We start from the raw sequence: 19062 nt of genomic DNA on the forward strand, positions 1-19062 counted from the left end.
AATTAAACTTAGATTTCATTTCAGATGAAGAGCAACACTGTGCAACGCCGCAAACACAGAAAAATCCTGAGTTATGTAAAGTTAGTGAACTGACACTGGAACGATGGATCACAGTAGCAGCTCTTCAGAAACAAAATGTCCTCGACAACAAGGAGGAGCGAAACATGAACTTTGAGCGAAATATGAAATCAGAGCCTTAAGTGGTTTCAGCTGAGATTTCAGGCTCGTAATTTTCTAAATGAAGACATTGTGATACTCAAAACGGCATGAGTTATTTTCAGATGGCCTGCAGTAACAGCTTTATTGCAGTTTAACACAACAGGAAATCCAGACATCTTAAGGTGTAAAACAGCATTTAGTTTGCAGGAAGGCAGACAGCACATCAGAACAGCCTTCTGTAAGTTGTAGGTTGCATAAACAATCTTCAATCTGAGCATAGCAGCAGGGTTACATTTAAAATGTTTTTTGAACGCTAGAGCAGGACCCCCTGCATGGTCACCAGTCTTGGGAAAGCAGATAAATAGAGCTTGTAATCAGGAGGCTCAGTTGGATGTGTTCACTGCTCCACATCCTCGCTTCAGTCGAGAGCGGAAACTCCACAAGATACGAGGGATCGGGGGGAAGCATGTTTTCCTTAGTGATGTCACGAGAGCTGCAGAGGGATGGCTGCACAGTGAAATTATTATATTACTTTTTGAAAAGTAGTTAAACAACTCAACCATGATGTGTAACAAACTGTAGCCCGTCTGCAGCAGTGATATGACTCCTTATTTGGGCACTTAAGGGCCCGATGAATGTGATGCCGTCAGTGACTGTGTTGGCCAAAAGTATGTGGACTGCCAAACATTTTGCACATCAGTACTTTGCTGAACATGAGAAAACCACGAGCACTAATCAGCTCCCACGGCAGCCTCCGCTCTTCTCTTTCAGAACCCGACTGCTGCCAGGTTTCTCCCATTCAGCCACAAGAGGATTAGAGAGGTCGGGTACTGGTGTTGATCGATAAGGTCTAGTTCTCAGCCACCTGTACAGTTTGTCCTTAATATGTGATGGAGTTGAGGTCAGGGCTCTGAGCAGGCCAGTCAGTTTCTTCAACACCAAACTTTGAAACTATATGAAAAATAAATGGACGAAGTGTGAAATAGCTTGAATGAATGTTAGCAAATGTTAGAAGAACTGAGACAGAGCAGACTCACAATTGTAACATTTTTTATTACAGTTTTGTGTTATACTGATGGTAACAAATGGTCATTTGGACCAGTTTATAAGGGTTAAGCAGATAATTGTACAACAATCAGTGAAGGTCACTTATTTATCAGAAACTGACATCGTAAGTAATTTTGCTGTGATATTCAAAACAGGTGGGGTCAAAGTGATGGAGTTTAGCCAACAAGTCCTCCAAATTAAACAGCATCGTACATAATCGCCCTTTTAAAAAAAATAAATAAATAGAAGAACATATAAGAAGAAAACAACATGTCTGTCTGTGCCTTCCACAGTTATGATGTGACAACACTGTGGTTTAGGTTTGGTTAGCTTTAGGCATGACAATGACCCGGTTTGGGTAGAAATGAGTACTTGCTTAAGACGAGGGAAACATTGTGGGTAAAAGTTATGGAAGCTTCGTCATCACTGTTACAATAACAAGCAGGTGGTTAAGTTCAGGGGATGGTTGTCGATGTTGACCTGGACTGGCATACGGGGGCATTGGAGGAAAATTCCCAGTGGCCTCGCAAGCTGATTGGAATGCAGTTTCAGGCTAAAAATACTAAATGAAATGAGTAAATCAAAGAGAAAACAACAGAGGACGTCTACAGCCCCTCAGAGCTGCAGTCTCATGCACACATGAACACCAAGTTCAGTCAGTGCATGGAGTGTGTGTGTGTGTGTGTGTGTGTGTGTGTGTGTGTGCGTGTGTGGACAGCACAATAGAGAGAACGAGAAAGAGAAAAGGTAGAGCTGAGAGGCTTCGCATTAAAAGGAGAAAAGCCCTGGAGGAAAGTACAGCTAAACACTGTAAAATTACAGACATTTTCAAGAGCGATAAACATACGAGCAAGGCCGCCCTCATCCCGTCATAGCCCAACCGCTTTTCACAAGTTGATTCCGCGTTTTAAATATTTAACTACGCTATGTGGGAAAGAAGCAGATGGACCCCGTGAAAAGGTGCACAACAAACCAAAAGTGCACAAAAATTTACATGAGTATTTATTCATGTTGCTTTAATTATTGAAGTGCAACTGACTAACTACTAAAACTGAAAACACTCAAGAAACAGTGAATAGACAAACTATTTCAATAAAACGCTCACAGTATGTGGTCTGTTGTGAATGTGGAGTTTGGGCTGCACTGACGTTAGATTCCCCGGGCTGAATTATCCTGATCCACCTCGGGCTGGTAGGAAATTGGGCCTCTTCTCACTGCACACATAGTGGCTTCAAACCCAACAAACTGAGGCACAGTCACTCTGATGATACGATACCCCACACGTGAACAGTTTTTGTAGTTTAGATTTTAGTGGGTCTTTGTCATTCTGTGAAATATGATCACAGAATTTGTTTGCGCAAGGTTGGATCAGGAGCAGTAGTGAAACCTGAACCGATCTACTTTGATCAGGAGAGAGAGGGGCAACGGGGAAGTTTTACAGCTCGTGAAATGAATTCGAATCGAGCCATCCCCCGCGGTTTTTTTATTCATGAAATACAGCAAGTGATGAAGTATAGAGAGAGCAACAGTAAAAGAGTTGAACAGCCTCGGGCCAAGGGCGAGGGCCAGTGAATAATTGAAAAAGTCTTGTCAGGCTGGGTCAGGCTGTTTCCTTTGCTGGGATCAATCGCTGGCTGACATCATGTTCCAGTGATGTGACACATTAGAGTCCCTTTTTGGATGCTTATTGTGACAGTTGTGTTAGCTTTCTGTGTAAAGTTTACAAGAAACTATTTTGACGTGACCACTGTTTTTCATCACTAATAATCTTCTTCACTCTGGCCGTAAAGAAACCTTTTCTTGACACCTTACTTTTGTAAGAGATGGGGGGGGGGGTTCTGCAAATCTTTTAAGTTCAGTTGAAGTTAATATGAGAGTCTGGTATTGCTGGCAAAAAGTGAACAAACCAATCCTTTGTACAGACACTGCAGACGTACTGCTTCAGGACTCAGGTTCCAACACTGACAAAACCTCTGGCTTTCTCCCGCCTACGCAGCTTTTATGATTTATCAAAATAGCTTCCAGTTATCGAAAACGAAGCATTACAACTCTTAAAAACTCACTCGAGTACAGTTTGAAGCAGTTTGGGTGTCGACCGACTGACACACGTTTTTCAAACGTACAAACTTGTGACGTCAATATGACTCAGCTCAGCTACTTCTGCTAGCTACTGCTCAGATACTTCCTGTATATACCAAACTGCTGCCCATATACCAAATAATACACAGCGGTGTCACCAGACTTATTCCTGAGCCACAGGACACAGGAAGCAGATAGTGTCTCTGCCTCCCTGCAGAGTTTTGGCTGATAGTAAAACAATATTTACTGATTTTGAGTGCTGAAGCCTCGTACTCACTTCAGCAGAACTTAAACATACACTGAAACTGAAACTTGCTTCAGAGGGGATCTCATCATGGCCAGCATGGTCAGGAGGAACAATTACAGCAACCAAATACAATTTGTGTTTATACAGGCAGGTGAAGGTCGTATAACAATGTGGACCTGTGCTTTAACAACAGTTTCCTCTAGCAGCCAGCTCTTACATGCAGCTCTCCTGTTGGAATAAATACTCTCGGTAAACATGTTGCGAGTGTGGAAATGTCAACGATAACCTCTCTGTGCTGGTGTGTGCATGTGCATGCAGACATACCCATGTGCGCCAACGATTGAGTTTGTCATGTCGTTCAAATGGGTCATAAATCAGCCCTGACCTGGGTTTAATTGCCCCCTAAGCTGCCGTTTCATTGTTTTAAATGCCTCTCCACTATGGCATAGCAGCACAATAACTTCTCGCAGCGAGGTTTTTTTGAGACAACCCAGTAACAAATGCCGCCGATGGTGCTGGAATTGCTTTCTCGAGACAAGCCAAACAACCAAGCATAGCATTATGCTTCTTCACGGAATCGATCCCTCAGAAAGGATTTTACTTGAATTAGGCCTCTTGATCTGAAACTGTTTCTAAGAACTACAGTGGTCCACTGTTTATTCATTGGCCAGGGGCTGTTTGTCTAGAGGATTGGAATCAATAGATGAAAGGGAAAAGGGTCCATTTGAAAGAATACTCTCAATTTTCTTAATTTGCTTATCTAGTCAAGTATATTCAAAGGAATTGAAAAATCCTCTAAGCTATTATTTCATCTACACACCTCATTTGCTCCTTATTAGAGCTTGGTAAATATTGGCTGACAACCCACCCCCAGCTGGTTCTCTGAACATACATTGCCAAAATTGAACTGGAACAGGATGCATTTTTTTGTAATTATATTTTACCCATTTCATCCTCAGCATCTGATACGGTACAATGCCATTTTACATCTTAATGTGTAGTTTTTTTCTTCTTTTTTGTCAGTGTTCAGCTACTCATAAAAATGAACTTCAATTGGAAATACATTAAAAACGAGTAATTATGTCAAAAAATGATAAAGCTACAGATGAGGTTTCACATAAGTAAGCAGCTAAAGTGTGAGAAAATAAGCAACACAAGTGTCAGTTGTGTAGAAAATACATGTAGGCTTAAAACTGCCGTAATCATATCATTTTAAACAACTAAAGTGAACTCTTTGCTTTGGTTTTCCAAGCCACAACTTCACTGTTTTGGTTCACTTGCCATGTTTTCCTACAGCGTCGTTTAGGGGCAGCAAGCAACTACCCGCTCAGCTGGAGAACACAGCGAAACATTTAGCAGCAGAAGTGAGACTCACATATTTTTCTCGGGAGATGATAGACACCAAAACAAAGCTAAAAGAGGGTGAATATTGGGCTTGCATTCACTGGGTGAGCAGAAACACGACGTCCATATCTGCTGTTTGCAACCCCGTCTCTCTGAAATGACACTGTTATACTTCTGATTCCTCCTCTAATATGTTGTGAAGGAAACATAAAGCCGCACAGATTGTGTTTCTATCAGTGTGATGGGAAGAAGTTGCTAATTAATGTCAAGGTGATACTGAACTTATCTGCCAAATGCTGCGATGTATTTCATTTGTTTTTCCACAACATTTGCTCTTGCAATAAAACATCTGCTCAAAGGGAGAGGACGGCCTGTTTGGATTTCATTCTGGATTGGTTATGTTTGGGGAAAGATGATGTGGTATTGGTGAGATACTGAAAAAGTAAACAGGGATTTGAACCACAACTTGTTTGTAAACTTTTGAATTGAACTATGATCTCTAACTGACCTTAACCAAATTGCTTTGGTGGCATAAATATTGAGGGATTCAGGATGCAAACCAGTGGTCTCCAGTGTCAAAGTCCTGCACTTTTTATGCCCACTATCTACCCCAAACACCTCTGTGCCACCTCTGTGTGGTGCAAAAACACAGTTTCCTGAGAAGAAATGTCCTTCCTGAACGTAGTCCTGCCGGAATTAAATTTCCCTTTCCAAGGTTTCTCATCCGGCTGCGCTTGTAGCTTGTTTCCATTATCACCAAATGCCCAAATACTAATTAATGCAGGTTTAAAATGTCACTGTTCTTCATAACTCCTCATATTATCGGTCTTGAAATTCGTGGTAAAACTGTTCTTTACCGGCGTAAACAAGCAAGTGTGAGCATCCAAAAACGAGCTCAGTACTGAGGTCAGATATTTCAGCAGAACTGCTGCAGCAACTTTCTAAAGCCAGACCCCCCGGTGTGTATTTTCTCTCTGCCAGCCTCCAGCAGCTAGCAGAGATGAGCTGTCTGGGAAGAGAGACCAATGCAGCACTTTTCGTCTCATCTCCTTCTAATCCGGCACCCCACCCCCACCCCCACCTACCCTCCACCACCTCCCCACCCTGCTCAGTGACACTTAGAGCTGGACAGTCCTTCAGATATATTCCACATCCCGTTTCACCTCCGACTAACTAAAAACCCTAACCCTAACACACAGAGAGACTCCAGGTTTCTCTGTGTTTTCTTTTCTGTTTTCTTCAGATTTGCTTTGTGCTCCTCCCCTCAGCGTCTGCCGTCTCCTTTTTCTCTGTTATCTCGATGTGAGAGACAGACAGTAAACTAACCCCTCAGTAGCTTGTGTAGCAGAGAAATGAGAGCATAACCTGTGAAACCTAGCGCGCCCTTTATATTGGTTCATCTGCATGCAAGGCGGAGGCTGAGAGACTGCAGGCTTTATTGGAACAGATGACCTCGGTTTTATGTTTCATACATCATTATCACAAAGCCAATCTCGCGCTGCCTTTTAAATGCACGGGCCTACGAGCACACAGACACACACGCAAACACGCTTTATCTCCATCTTCATTTCTCTTCTTCCCCTCGTCTTTCTCACGTACACACACACACACACATAACGTGGAGGAAAGACAATGTACCATCAGGGTTTTAGTCCGGGGACTGGTGGTAGTGCACTTAGACTAACAGCAATTACCTGATGCACAGTGGAGACCATGTGCACAGTCCTGGGGAAATCCATCAAAATGCAGTGAACCTGGTGGGCCTGTAATGAACTGGTGCTTTCCAGGCTCCTGTGCTGCACATCACCTCAGTGAGTGGAACCATGTTTAAGTCATGACAAATGAGGGCCCGAGCCTGGCGTGTGTGTGTGTACATGAAAGAACAGGTTGTGCAAGGAGTCCATTCAGATCTGGTAACGGTTTCTCGTATCCAGCGTGTTTAGTCTCGACGCATTACCTCGCAGTATTTACATTAAAAACCTGCCAGAGGTTTGATTGCTGTTGTCTGTGGAGCTTCACGCGGTGGTTTAAGTTTACTGTCTGAAAAAATGTAAACACAGAGTGGGACAAATGTTTAAATGTTTTAGCTGAATGTGCTCAGTGTTGAAGATATTTTCTGTCACCTTTGAAATTACTCAAGCGTCTTATACTTGCAGTTGTTACTGTCTGTAAATATCTCATGTATCTGCTATGTTTTAACTTTCCTTCTGTCATTTTTCAGAGTTTCATTCTGCCCTCTAAAGGGCTTCATTCTCCTGTCATGCATTTAGATATTAAAAACATTGCAGAGGTCCATCTTGAAATCGACTCCTTCTGTGGTTCAGGTTTGGTTAACGCGAGGCATAAGATTAACAAAAATAGACCAAAAAAAAAAAAAATCAGAAATAGATTGTTCACATGACTGCAGTAGCTTTCCTGTCATAAAAACGTAAACACAGGTTGCTATAAGCAGAACAAACCACAGATGCTGCTTTTATTCTGCTGGTGAGGTTACTCTCCATTGACAGAGTCAGATAACATTATTTTTGTATGTTATCTTGTAAGAGGAAGACGTGCTTAAAAAGGTCAGATTCGAACTGTGAGTGTTGTGATCACATGATGCGCTGCGAAACCCCAAACTCTTACCAAGAAGGATTATTTATGTGGATGGATGGATTTGTTTTGGACATTTTGAACTTGTTAACTAATCCCAAGCAAGAAACCTTTTGCATTCAGTTTGTTTTTTTGTGGCGTTTTTTTTTCTCCACCTTCTTAGACCGTTGAACGTTTGTCTGATTTTATGAATACTGATTCGCATTGTGAGGACAACCTAAAAACCTTTTTTACTCTCTGCATATGTTCCATTTAGTTGTATTACTGCATGTCACTGAACTTGATATTTCAATCATACAAACAAACAATAAATCAGCAGACAGCATCTCCTTCGGGGCTGGACCTTTCATTTGACCGCCGGTTGTTATTTCTGCGGGTCAAGCTGACAAGAAAAGTAATCGACAAGCAGCTCTCTTTTCAAAACATGACTGGAATCCTACACATGAAAGCTCACAGGTCGGTTAGTCCTGTTAGTCCTTTGCATTGTGTTGCAGGTCACCTCTAAATCACAGTCACCCTTTTGACAGTAATGGTTCAGCAGGAAGTTTTGCGGATTAATTTTCTCTTCATGACATCCCATTTTAGGATTACCTGGGGGGGGTATTGTGTTGCCATGGACAAGTAACCTCCTTTACTAATCTGTCACCGGGTTTTAATGGATTTCTATTTGGGATATAATTATCTGGTTAAACTGTCAGTCAAAATCTTGTCAGACATCAGGATGCCCTGAAGGAAGGAAAGCACAATATTCTCCTGGCAAAACAGTAGAAGACTCACAAATGAAAGCTCACTGATGTGATGTTTCATATCCTAACAAAAGAAAAACTAAAATGGGGGAAAAGCAAAATACTGAGTTGCAGCTCAGACGTTTGTATATATTTTCATGTAATTGGGGCCAGATGTCAAAACACTGAATATGCAAAAAGAAAAATGTTTTAAATGCAGAAATTCTGAATTAAGAAGAAAAAATAAGCCTGTCATGAGACGGTGCTTACCTGCAAACTGAATCAACATGCTGGAAATGTAAGAGGATCACTCGTGAATGATAATAATCTCAGAGCCGTTCGGACGCTGCTAAGCATCCGCATCACACTCGTCTCACTGTGTGTTTTTGCATGTGTTGCTTTAAAATGTTTTTTTAATGATCCGGGATGATTAAAACATTATGGTTATTATAACAGCTCCTGTTTTGCATATACAATCTGACACAGTTTCTGTTATCATTAACGCCTTAATCGCACTAGTCTTACCCTTCATCTAATATGGCTGAACAGCAACCCTGATTGAACAGGAATAAAGGCAATGCATCCTCTAATAAGGCAGCTTTCGAAGTCCGACACTGTGGGATCCCCCTCCAGGAAAAACTGAACACCTAAACATAAAAAGAGAGTTGAGATTTGACTGAGTTTTCACACATATTGTAGTATTTTTTTTGCCTCTACCTCACAGTTTGAAACCTTCTGCTTTAACATGCAGTCACAAATACACATGGACTGGATCACATTGGCACATCACCCCGTCTTTGCTCTCTTTCCTTTGTTGCACATTGGCCTAATTGGTGTCTTCTGGGTACATGCCGACGGAGGTTCTGTAGTTGCATTAAAGTACGTAAGCGTATGTAAAGCGTATGTCTATTTGTCTTGTTAGTACGCACTTTTTGAATTCACTTTTCTAAGGATTTTACAGTTGTGTTGCCGCCTCTTGTCGCCAGCAGAGATGAAGAGAATCCGATTTTTATAGCTTGCCATACATCCTGTTGCCATATGTTTGGGGTTCTGCAAAACACAAGATTCACATGTTTGATAGCATCAGGGATATGTGGCCTGCAAAGTAAAACGGAAGGAAAAACCGCAAGGCATCCATTAACTGAGCGAGAGCCTGCAGCCATGCTAATGTCACCAGGCTAACATGCACTGAGTGCTGCACACAAAGTACACTAACACTATATGGTAACACTGGTACTATATACAGTACATACAGTATATATACAGACAGAGCTGTGCCGCTCGTGTGGCTAATAAAGTGTAAGATGAGATTTATTTTTGTGAGGACATACTCAGTACTTTGTCTTATTTTTCATTGTTTAGTATTTTGAGTCTACATAGTTAACTGTTATTACATTTAAACCTGTGGTATTTTGCTGTTTAAGTCTCAATGGGAACTATGTAATATTGCGCACTTTACATGCAGGTATGGTTAAAATTGGCGGAGTGATATGAGGGGGATTCTCTCTCTTCGGTGGGCAGTGTTGTGTGTTGGTACGCCGAGGTCGTCTCCGTGCTGTGACTTCACCCACAGCCCTTCGATAGCTTAACGACCTGACAAGTAAGGCAAGAGTTACAAACCTCCAAAAAAACCCCGTCTTACACAAGTATGGCCTTCATTTACTGAAAAACTCACTGTCGGGTTACATGTGAATCTGAGATAATGAACTTAATCCCACATTTCTGCAACAGGCAAAGAGAATTAATGAGCCATCATGAAAGTCAAGCACATCACACGTACAAAAAGGAATCCGATGCAACAGCGTTCTTTTAATTTCATCATTTCTCCCTTCCAGTGATTTTAATTTACACTCTGAAAGTAGCATTCGATTTGAGAAACGTAATTTAAATTTCCCCCAGACGTAATGATCGACGTGAAGGTTGGATTGCTGCAGGCCGAAGCGAAGCATGATAATTCATTGTTAAATGGACACATGGCCAAAGCCACATGTGTCCAGGATCCACGGGTACCTGCAGGGTATTAAAGCTGAACAGGAGGGAGGGGCTGCGGGATGCTGGATGGAAAGGTGATGACACTTGGCTGCAGTAAGCAGGGATTCAACGGCTGCTACACACACACACACACACACACACACACACATAAATATAGCTGGCATGCACACACTTGAGCCAGGCTTTTAGGGGCCGGAGTGGGGGCAGATGGGGGAGGACATGACTGGTGTCCACGGGGGCAGCTGTGGACGTCTCCCCTCCTCACCGCCTCACACCTGTTACACATCATGTCCGCTACAGCACACACACAGCATCTTGGGTGAACCCCAGTATGCTGCCACACACTCTGACAATCTCTCTCTCACACACACTCACACACACACACACTCACATTTACATAAATAAAACAAACTTCTTCATTATTCCCATTTGTTACTCTAAAAAATGTATTTTTGTAGCTTTAAACACTCTTCTTGCATGTAATTGTACTGGCACCGCATATGAATAATAATTACTGAAACGTTATCGGGACATTAATTAAAAGCACAGAATGACTGCGAGTCCCCTGAATTGAGAAATTTGGTTTATCGACTGTGCTATAGTTCTCACACAGGAGGCCTTTATCTCTGGGTGAAGCCACCGCCGACTTATTCCATTTTGTATGTTCTACTGTGTCTCTGTTGCCAGCCTTATGAAGCTCTGTCCAATATTCCATATCTCCCAGTGCCTTAAAATTAATTCATGAAAGTGAAATGGAAATGGCAGTCATGTCTGGCCTTGTTATAGATCGTCCACATTATTATTGGTATGGAATGCAACAAAGACGTCTCAGTGTATTATTCTCTTAAAGTCCAGCTGAAATTAAATTGCGTCTTTATTTTTTCTGCAGTGGCAAAGGTATCCACTCTGTGAATTACATGTACTGTGTCCTCCTTTGAGAAGGAACCAAAAGGCAAAAAGATTTTTTTTATTTTATTTTTTTTGGTTTCATGATGGAAAATTAAATTAATGCAACCATCAGTTCTCCATCTATTAAGAATGAGAACTTGTTTCTGTACAGTTTTGTTTTAAACCACATTTGCATAAAGCTGGGAGGCACATTTTGTTATCGCTGGACAAAGCCAGGCTGGCTGCTTCCACTGTATTTCCACTGTATGCTAAGCTAAGTGGCTGCTGGCTCCTGCTCGCTGTTAACTGCACCGCAGACTGGTAAGAAAGCAAATGATTCCAAACTATTCCTTTAAAATGCCAAATGTTGTTTTGGTTTCTTTTCTCAACATGTTGTTTACATACTTGCACAATCTGATATTGTTAGATGGGTTGGTGTTTTTCCTGCAAAGTTATAATTAATGTTGCTTCAGCACCATCACTGCAAGCGACCACTCACCTTCTTTTTCTGATGTTGCAGCTTTGCCACTCGGGGCTTTCTAACACATAGTTAAAGTTGTTTTGTTGCCCAAACTGAACCAAACTGCAACAGAAAACAGAAAATGAAAAAAATGAATCAGCGTGTGGGATGAAGGTCTTGTGCTTGATGGATTCATCAACCGCAGCCTGCTCACCGTGTGTTCCTTATCAGTCAATTGTAATGATAATCCTGCAGCCACACTGATTAGCGTGTTGTAGGAGCAACACCAACACAGTGATATCAGATAAAAACCTTGTTACTTACGACACCTGATCTCAATAACCTGATAAACCCACGTGCAAACTTGACACAACATTGCCGTACGAAAAATGGAGGAATTTCTCAAAAGGACAAACTGCCAGGGACTCTCACGTGTTCTGAGTGTGGATCTCGGCTTGCGCTGTATTGATGAAGGAAATGTAGGTCTGCCTTGAAAGCTGCCTTTCATTAGAGTCTCGGAGACGTGGTGTAAACATTAGTCAGGAAGCTACGCTGAAAGGTGGAGGGCAGCGAGAGGTCACATCGGAGAGAAGAGGGAGGTCAAGTGAGCCAAAGAGTCACGGACTCCCTCAAAGTCTTTCGTTCCACCTTAGATATGATGCACATTATTAATGTGTTTACCTTCAGGATGAGAAGCCTGCAAAGATTACAGAAGCTCAGCGCATCATCAAACAGAGCACAAAAAAACCCAAACAAACCAAAAATCGATATTCTGCCTGACTTTGCAAAGCTCACATCTCTTTTCCTCTGTTATCACTTTAACAGGTGTAGCCACTAACAAAGGATTTCTCTTCCACAGTCCATGACTCGGAGCTCCGGGCCCAAACAGATGACCAGCTCAGGCTTGTTTGCTGTAATGATGTCAGTAGTTAAAACCGTGTTTCCATTACTTTGCAGGGTGTTGCAGAGTAAGTCTCGTTTTTTTTCCCCACTGCTGTCCAGGGCAAAGCTGGAGCACAGGTAAGTCCAAAGAAGCCCTTAGAGAGCTGTAAATTATAGAAAAGTTCGTGAAGCTATTTTCATAAAACATAACGCCCATGGCAACTAATTTGGAATTTGATCCTGAGCCCTTGAAATATTTACAGCCTTTATGAGCAGTAGTGGATGTGGGTTCCTTTGCATCTAAGAACGAGAGCTTCTCTCTTCAAACATAAAAGAATAGATGTTATACTCAGATGTAATACTAGCAGCACGTGGTGTTTTCATTAGGTGAAGTGATAAGGTGAGTGACAGGTAAGGCAAGTTATTGCTTCATTAACACAGCCACAATTAGTGAATGAATGAGCTGGAAAATGATTTTTTTTAACTTTCAGATGAAAAGTTTGTTTTCCTGCGCAGCACATTTGGACAAGCACAGGTGTAAAAGCACAGGTGTAAACAATGAATTCCATTAATTCCATTAATCTGCTTTAATTTGGTGGTCCTGGTATTGTGCATGCAGGCTTTCTGTCACGTCGTCACGGCTTACTGAGACACCTGAGTAGAGCGACGCCATCGAAAATGTTACGGGTAACACATCAACAAGTGAAAATGTCTGCTACCTTGAGGAAACATTTTAGTATATTTTACATGATAAGTCTGTCCGTATTTTTCTTATTTTTAACAAACCAAATCGGAAAATAAACAAAAAACAAAACCAGCAACGAACTGATCCAACTAGCCTGATTATTGCTCTGTGCCACGGACGTCCATCGTTACACACAAACCGAAAACACATCAGTGAGCCACGCTGTTCGACGTGTTCTTTAGTTAACACGAACTCGCTCACTGCGGTTCATTATGTGTCAGTCTAACATGCAGTACATCATTGTGGTGCCATAAATCCTCATTAGAACATGAATCTGTATCAATCCACAGCAATAAATAGTCCCCATAGAAAACATTATTTAACCCTTTTTGAGTAATGTGTGCACTGAAACTACAGTGTCCACCTGTTTTGGATTATTATTTAGGCCTTTTTGAAAATAAGTTTGGATATTTACCTGCAGTTTTTTTTTAGTTTGGCAGGATCAAAATTGGCTTTTGGCACAGAGGCGCCGAGACGCTGGAGATGTGGAGACTTCGAGCTTTTCATGGATTTGTTGACAATAAGAAAAAAAATAAGGTTTGCAGCCTTATTCTTGAAACAGTGGAGCAAGAGGGGTGCAGTTCTGTTTTCTGTTTTTTGTAATCACTGAATAACTATTTTCTTACGTGGCAACAATTATGTGGGGACAACCTCGAGATGACGAGTTTTGTTTTCTTGTGACCGTGAGTTATTCAGTAGTCTTGATATTAACATAATCTTTTTTCATTTCCAAGGCTGCAGCCACCAACACAACGAACACAGATGCAGCTCGAATGGCAAAATGTGCGTGAACACAATATGAATACTGTGTGTACCTGCCGGCCTCTCGACGCCAGAGCAGAGGTACGTCTACTTTGATGCACTTTTTTTTCCACTTTCTGTTTTCAAGCTGTTCACTGTGTGATTTGGCCTTTCCATATCAGCTAATGTACACTGTAAACGAGTTGGTGACGACCTCAGGCACACGACTGAACCGTCAATATTAGTGGAATATTTTAGAACGACTGTCATGTCAAACTCATGAAATAATTATTCTGTTTTCCCGAGATTAAAAGCTCTCTGGCAGTGTGAACAACATGCAGTTCAGATTTGCAAGAATATGTGCAAATATGAGACAGGTGTAAAACATTAGCTGCCCTTTGCTTTGTCACAGTGTCAACCCGATTCCCCAGCAGACTCCAGCCGGATGAAGCTCCTTCACTTAGCGTTGCCAGCTGCCCTGAGGCGAGTTTAACCTGAGAGGAGAGATGCACCTGTACAACAGTAAGCTGGGATTGCGGCGTCGAAGCTCACTAAATCTCTGTCCACTCAACAGGTATTAAACCCCAAGCAGCGAAGCGCCACACAGGGGGCTGCACACATCTCCTCCTCCCTGCTGACGAGCCTTTGCTTTCCCATCCTGCCTGCCAGTGCTGTCAGCGGTCGTGCATAGAAAACTGCCGGTGCAGTCAGTCAGCTTGCAAATTATTGCCAGGGCGTTTGGTATCAAGTGTTAAGGGAACGCGCTGTCAACACAGCAAGCCTCTCAACATCTCAGTTTCCTCAGCACACATCAGCTGAACGTGTTTTTCAATCTCCTTCCTCTTTACTTGTAAACATTGCGCAACATGGAGCAACATGGCTGACCCAGCCATGGCGTGATTGTGAATAACCCAGCTAAATGTATCCACCAGAGAATAATGTATACCCTGAGCGCTGAATGGTTTTGATTATATGAAACAATCTGTTTCTCATGTTGTATGGTTCATGGCAAAACCTTGCAAACATCCTGCCATATATCAAGCAACGCTCAGAATCTGTTTGGCTGGTCACAGATGTCCAAATCGCTCTTTCATCCTGTTTATCTGGAAACGTATCTCTGATTTACTCCGGTGACTAAATTATAGGCACATATGTTTATATCCCACAAGCTGTGATTGATTATTGTTAGGCCTTTCATCCCTGAGGCAGTTTTAGGAATACAGAAATGTTGTGCTGTTGGACAATGAAACATGTTTGTCTCGTGTCTTTAAAAAATCTAAACATACAAACATGTCAGTACAAACGTGCTTGATTAAAAACACCTTAGATGAGAGAAAAGGTCACACTGTCCAATGTAATAACATATATTTCTCCTTTGTATTATTTGTGTCACCACTGTTTTCCCTCCTCCCTCTTTGCTGTGCACCTTTCATCAGTAGGCAAACACTGTTTAGTCATCAGGATGCTGGTTGGTACGTAGTGATTGATGGTGTGTGGTAATCACGATGAAAGGAGGTCAAAGCCACAAGGGTCACATTTTTCTCCTTCTGTCTGCGGCTCTTTATCTCAACTCACCTCTCCGCCCTTATGTACATGCACACACACATATATACGCTAATTTACCTGTTTTTCTTGAGGTCTATTACAGTTATTTGCACATTAACAAGGCAAGAAATGTAAGTCTGTTTCTATGAAGTCATCTATTGACAGTAAATACAGCTTGTAGACACAACAGTGAGCATGAAACTTCTTAATGATATGGAGACATTTTCTAGATTAGAAAGAAGATGCTGTGAGCCGTAAGAGGTGGACTTAAAGGATGAAACAGAAAAGGAGAAGATAAAACAGAGATTTGAAAATGTAGTTTGTTGCCATAGAAAGCCATGCAACGCAGCTTTATTTTATTTAAGAGTCCAGCAATCACTACAAACACATCTTTTTCCCACATGTTAAACCCAAAACCTCAACAAAGTCGAAATGGGAACAGAGCACAATGCCCATTCCCATGTGCTTCACATTTTTATTAACTATCGCTGCCCTCACTGCAGCTCGTTACAGCCCATATAGACGAGTGAGAAGGTCTGGAGAGGCAGCCAGCAACACTACCTCCCATACAGCTTTCCTGAGGGGCATTTCCCTCACCAGGGCGAAGGCTTTGTAATCTGAGACCAGCAGGTACGTTTTGTGTGTGTGTGTGTGTGTGTGTGTGTGTGAGAGGGTGTGTACTGCATAGCAACACTGAGGAAAAGGAGTGGAGGTTAAAACAAAGAAAGAAGGAGGAAAGAACTGGAAACAAACCTGGATTTGGTAAATGCTAGTGGATATGCAAACTTTGAAGTAAACTTTACTTTAACCACCATTGTTTAGTATTTGTATACAGTATACAAACACACTAAAATGTAGCTTTATGCAGACACGGGCATAAGCATATTTTTACAAATTTATGAGTAAGTGAATAGTGTCACTTGGAGAAGACAAATCTGTCTGGCAGCTATTTAATGATATATGATCAGACTTTATATAATACGTTGGCATATTTTACACATATTGCAAATAATTAATTATCTGTTCATAAACTGGTTTCAGTTGCCTCACAAAACACTTCAAATGTCCTTATAGCTGCTTATAACTACATAGGCTACAACGTTTGAAATAGTGTGATATAATTAGTTATTTGTTGTTAATATTCTGCATATGAATGCCAAATGGGGGTGGGTGTTAAAGTAAATTGTTACCGATAAAACATTATGGATGGTGCATAAAATGGTTTTCAAAATTTTCTCATAAAGTGATACAGTAAAGTTAGATACTAGTAATATATTAATATGATATAAAATATATAATATTGTGTGATATACATGTATATAACATGCGTATAAACATGTATTATATGTGTAAAAAATATAGCTGCATGAAGTAATAGAACAATAATGTGACAAAAAATATGGATTACTAATTGTGCTCCCTTATTGATCAAACAGGCGAAAAGACGATAAGCAATTTGGAATCTGAAAACTGTCTTCAGCAGGTGATCCTTTTATTAAAAAACAATTGTCAGAGGAAGCTGCGTGAATAAAACCAGTGAAGATGTATAGGCGTGGTAATTATCTGATGAGCGATGACAGAACTAATAGAGTCACAGAGGGGTGTTGATGCAGTGAGGAGCTCACTGCTGTTAACACGAGTGGGCCAAATGCATCTTACATTAGTGTTTAGTTGTGTAGGAAGACATCCATCTATTAGAACCAGCCACCTGTTTCCTGTCAGGCTCAAAGAGAGAGGCAGCTCTGTTGCAAAGAGCAGTGGGGAGTCCCTCAGGGCATCGTTCTTGGTCCTCTTCATTTCTGTCAGCTTCTTGAAATGCTGCAAGCTGTAAAAAAAAATGGACATTTTTGGAGAATTTCCTGTGCTGCATTTAGGCTCCTCATTAATCATTTTCTGCCTATCACAAAGAAGCCTCCACCGGTGCCAGCGAGCAAATCGTCGGAAACGTATCTGCAGCTTGCTCGGCTCCACAGGTTGCTGTCATTATGGCAGCATGGAGGCGTGAGGGCAGAAAAAAAGCACACATGGTGGGGAGGGGGGATCCAAAAATAACCTGCCAGAAATTAGGTGATATGAAGCTCTTCACATGAATGATGGATGGAGTTATAATGTGCCCCTAATGAGCCTGTTTAAGTTTTGTGCTCTCAAACTTAAATGGCTTTAAATGGATGAACAACGAAATCAGAAAAGCGCCGTTCAGTACAGAGCAGTTTTTTTCATTTTATCCTTGACTCTTTTACCGGAGAAAGCAAAAGAAAGACTCACTCAAATGTGCTTGACTGCGAAACTCTTTTATCAGTTTAAAGCACTCGCCACCACTGCTTATAGGAACTGTATTTCTGATGTGGATGTGTCAATCGTATCATTGATTAAGAGCCAGGTAATCCATCTGACGTGGAGATTATTGGATCAGTCGAGCGCCTGCACCAGGCTGATTCCCCTGAATAAAATGGCTGTGTTAATCCGTATAGGAGGAGGCAGTCCTTCAGGCTGAAGCAAGGACAGGGAGCGTTACAACCAGGAGAAAGGCTGCCTGGCGGTGTTTGAAAGCTTGAAATATTGAGAGGGATATCTGAGCTGGAGCTGCCACCTCTTCACTCATATTCAGGCTTTTTGAGGAATTGGGGTTTGGAAGCAGAGGAAGAAGGGGGTTGTGTGGCTCACAGTCAGTCATAGCGGGTAATTTAAGGCAGATTTAGGTGAGCTTTCTTCAAGGTCACGGCAAACAGAGGTGCAGGGAGAAGTACAGGTCAGCAGTGTGGGCTTGGGAAAGGAAGTCATTGTGACAAATTCACCAGAGAGGCTGTGGTCATTCCTGAAATACAACAGCTTTCCCAGCCCCTCAGCATGTTGCTTTTACCGTTCTGAGAACCATAAAGAAAAGTTGTTCAAGATATAAAGTAACCATGAGGGACGTTGGTAAAGTGTTTATTTTACCACTTCTAACATCTAAAATAAACACCGGCGTTCATTAGTGCACAGCCATTACTTCCAGCTATGTCGTTCACGAGATCCGGAGTCAAATCTCTCAGGTTACTCTGCTACTGTCAAATGTCATGTTTTACAACCGCTGAGTTTTATTGTGGGCCCTGTGGCTTCTATACGAAGGGCCTCACTGTGGAATGCGCCATAACTCCCTCCCTGCTCCACGTATGAGAGCGCTCACACACAGCCGCAGTGACACGTTGTGTAATGGAGACAGTTATATCAGCGGCAGTGTTCTCTGGCAGCACGGACATGCCACTATGAGTGCATGTTATTGGAAAAAAGCAGAGAGCTGAGCGGGGTCAGGGCCGACGCGTAGCACCTCATCAGTCAGCCCAACAGCCCAGAGGAGGGATTGTTTAAATTTGGCTCTGCGCCTCGTCTTGAGTTACGTCCAGATGGTCGATGAGAAGTTGAGAGACGAGATCTTGCTTGGTCAAGCGTTTGGCCCGCCGCGGCTTCAATTTTCAATTTTCATTTCATGTGACATCCTTGAAGCTTTTTTCCTAAAGAACAAGCGAACGGAAAAAAAAAATCCCACCTCTGATACTCATAAGTTCACTGTATTTGTTCTTCTTTTTTTTCTATGTTTGTTTTTTTTTTTTAGTTCACTGCACAAGGTCACAAAAAT

At 41.8% G+C, this 19062-nt stretch overlaps 1 long non-coding RNA gene across 1 annotated transcript; it reads left to right on the forward strand.

Moving 5' to 3' along the window:
• Positions 1-11708: 11708 nt before the first annotated feature.
• On the forward strand, positions 11709-16785 carry LOC124061688. The gene is made up of 3 exons (XR_006843796.1): positions 11709-12553; positions 13895-14003; positions 14314-16785. It is a non-coding gene; the product is annotated as an uncharacterized LOC124061688 (long non-coding RNA).
• Positions 16786-19062: the final 2277 nt, after the last annotated feature.

The sequence above is a fragment of the Scatophagus argus genome, chromosome 1 (assembly GCF_020382885.2).
Source record: "Scatophagus argus isolate fScaArg1 chromosome 1, fScaArg1.pri, whole genome shotgun sequence".
Lineage (NCBI taxonomy): Eukaryota > Metazoa > Chordata > Actinopteri > Scatophagidae > Scatophagus > Scatophagus argus.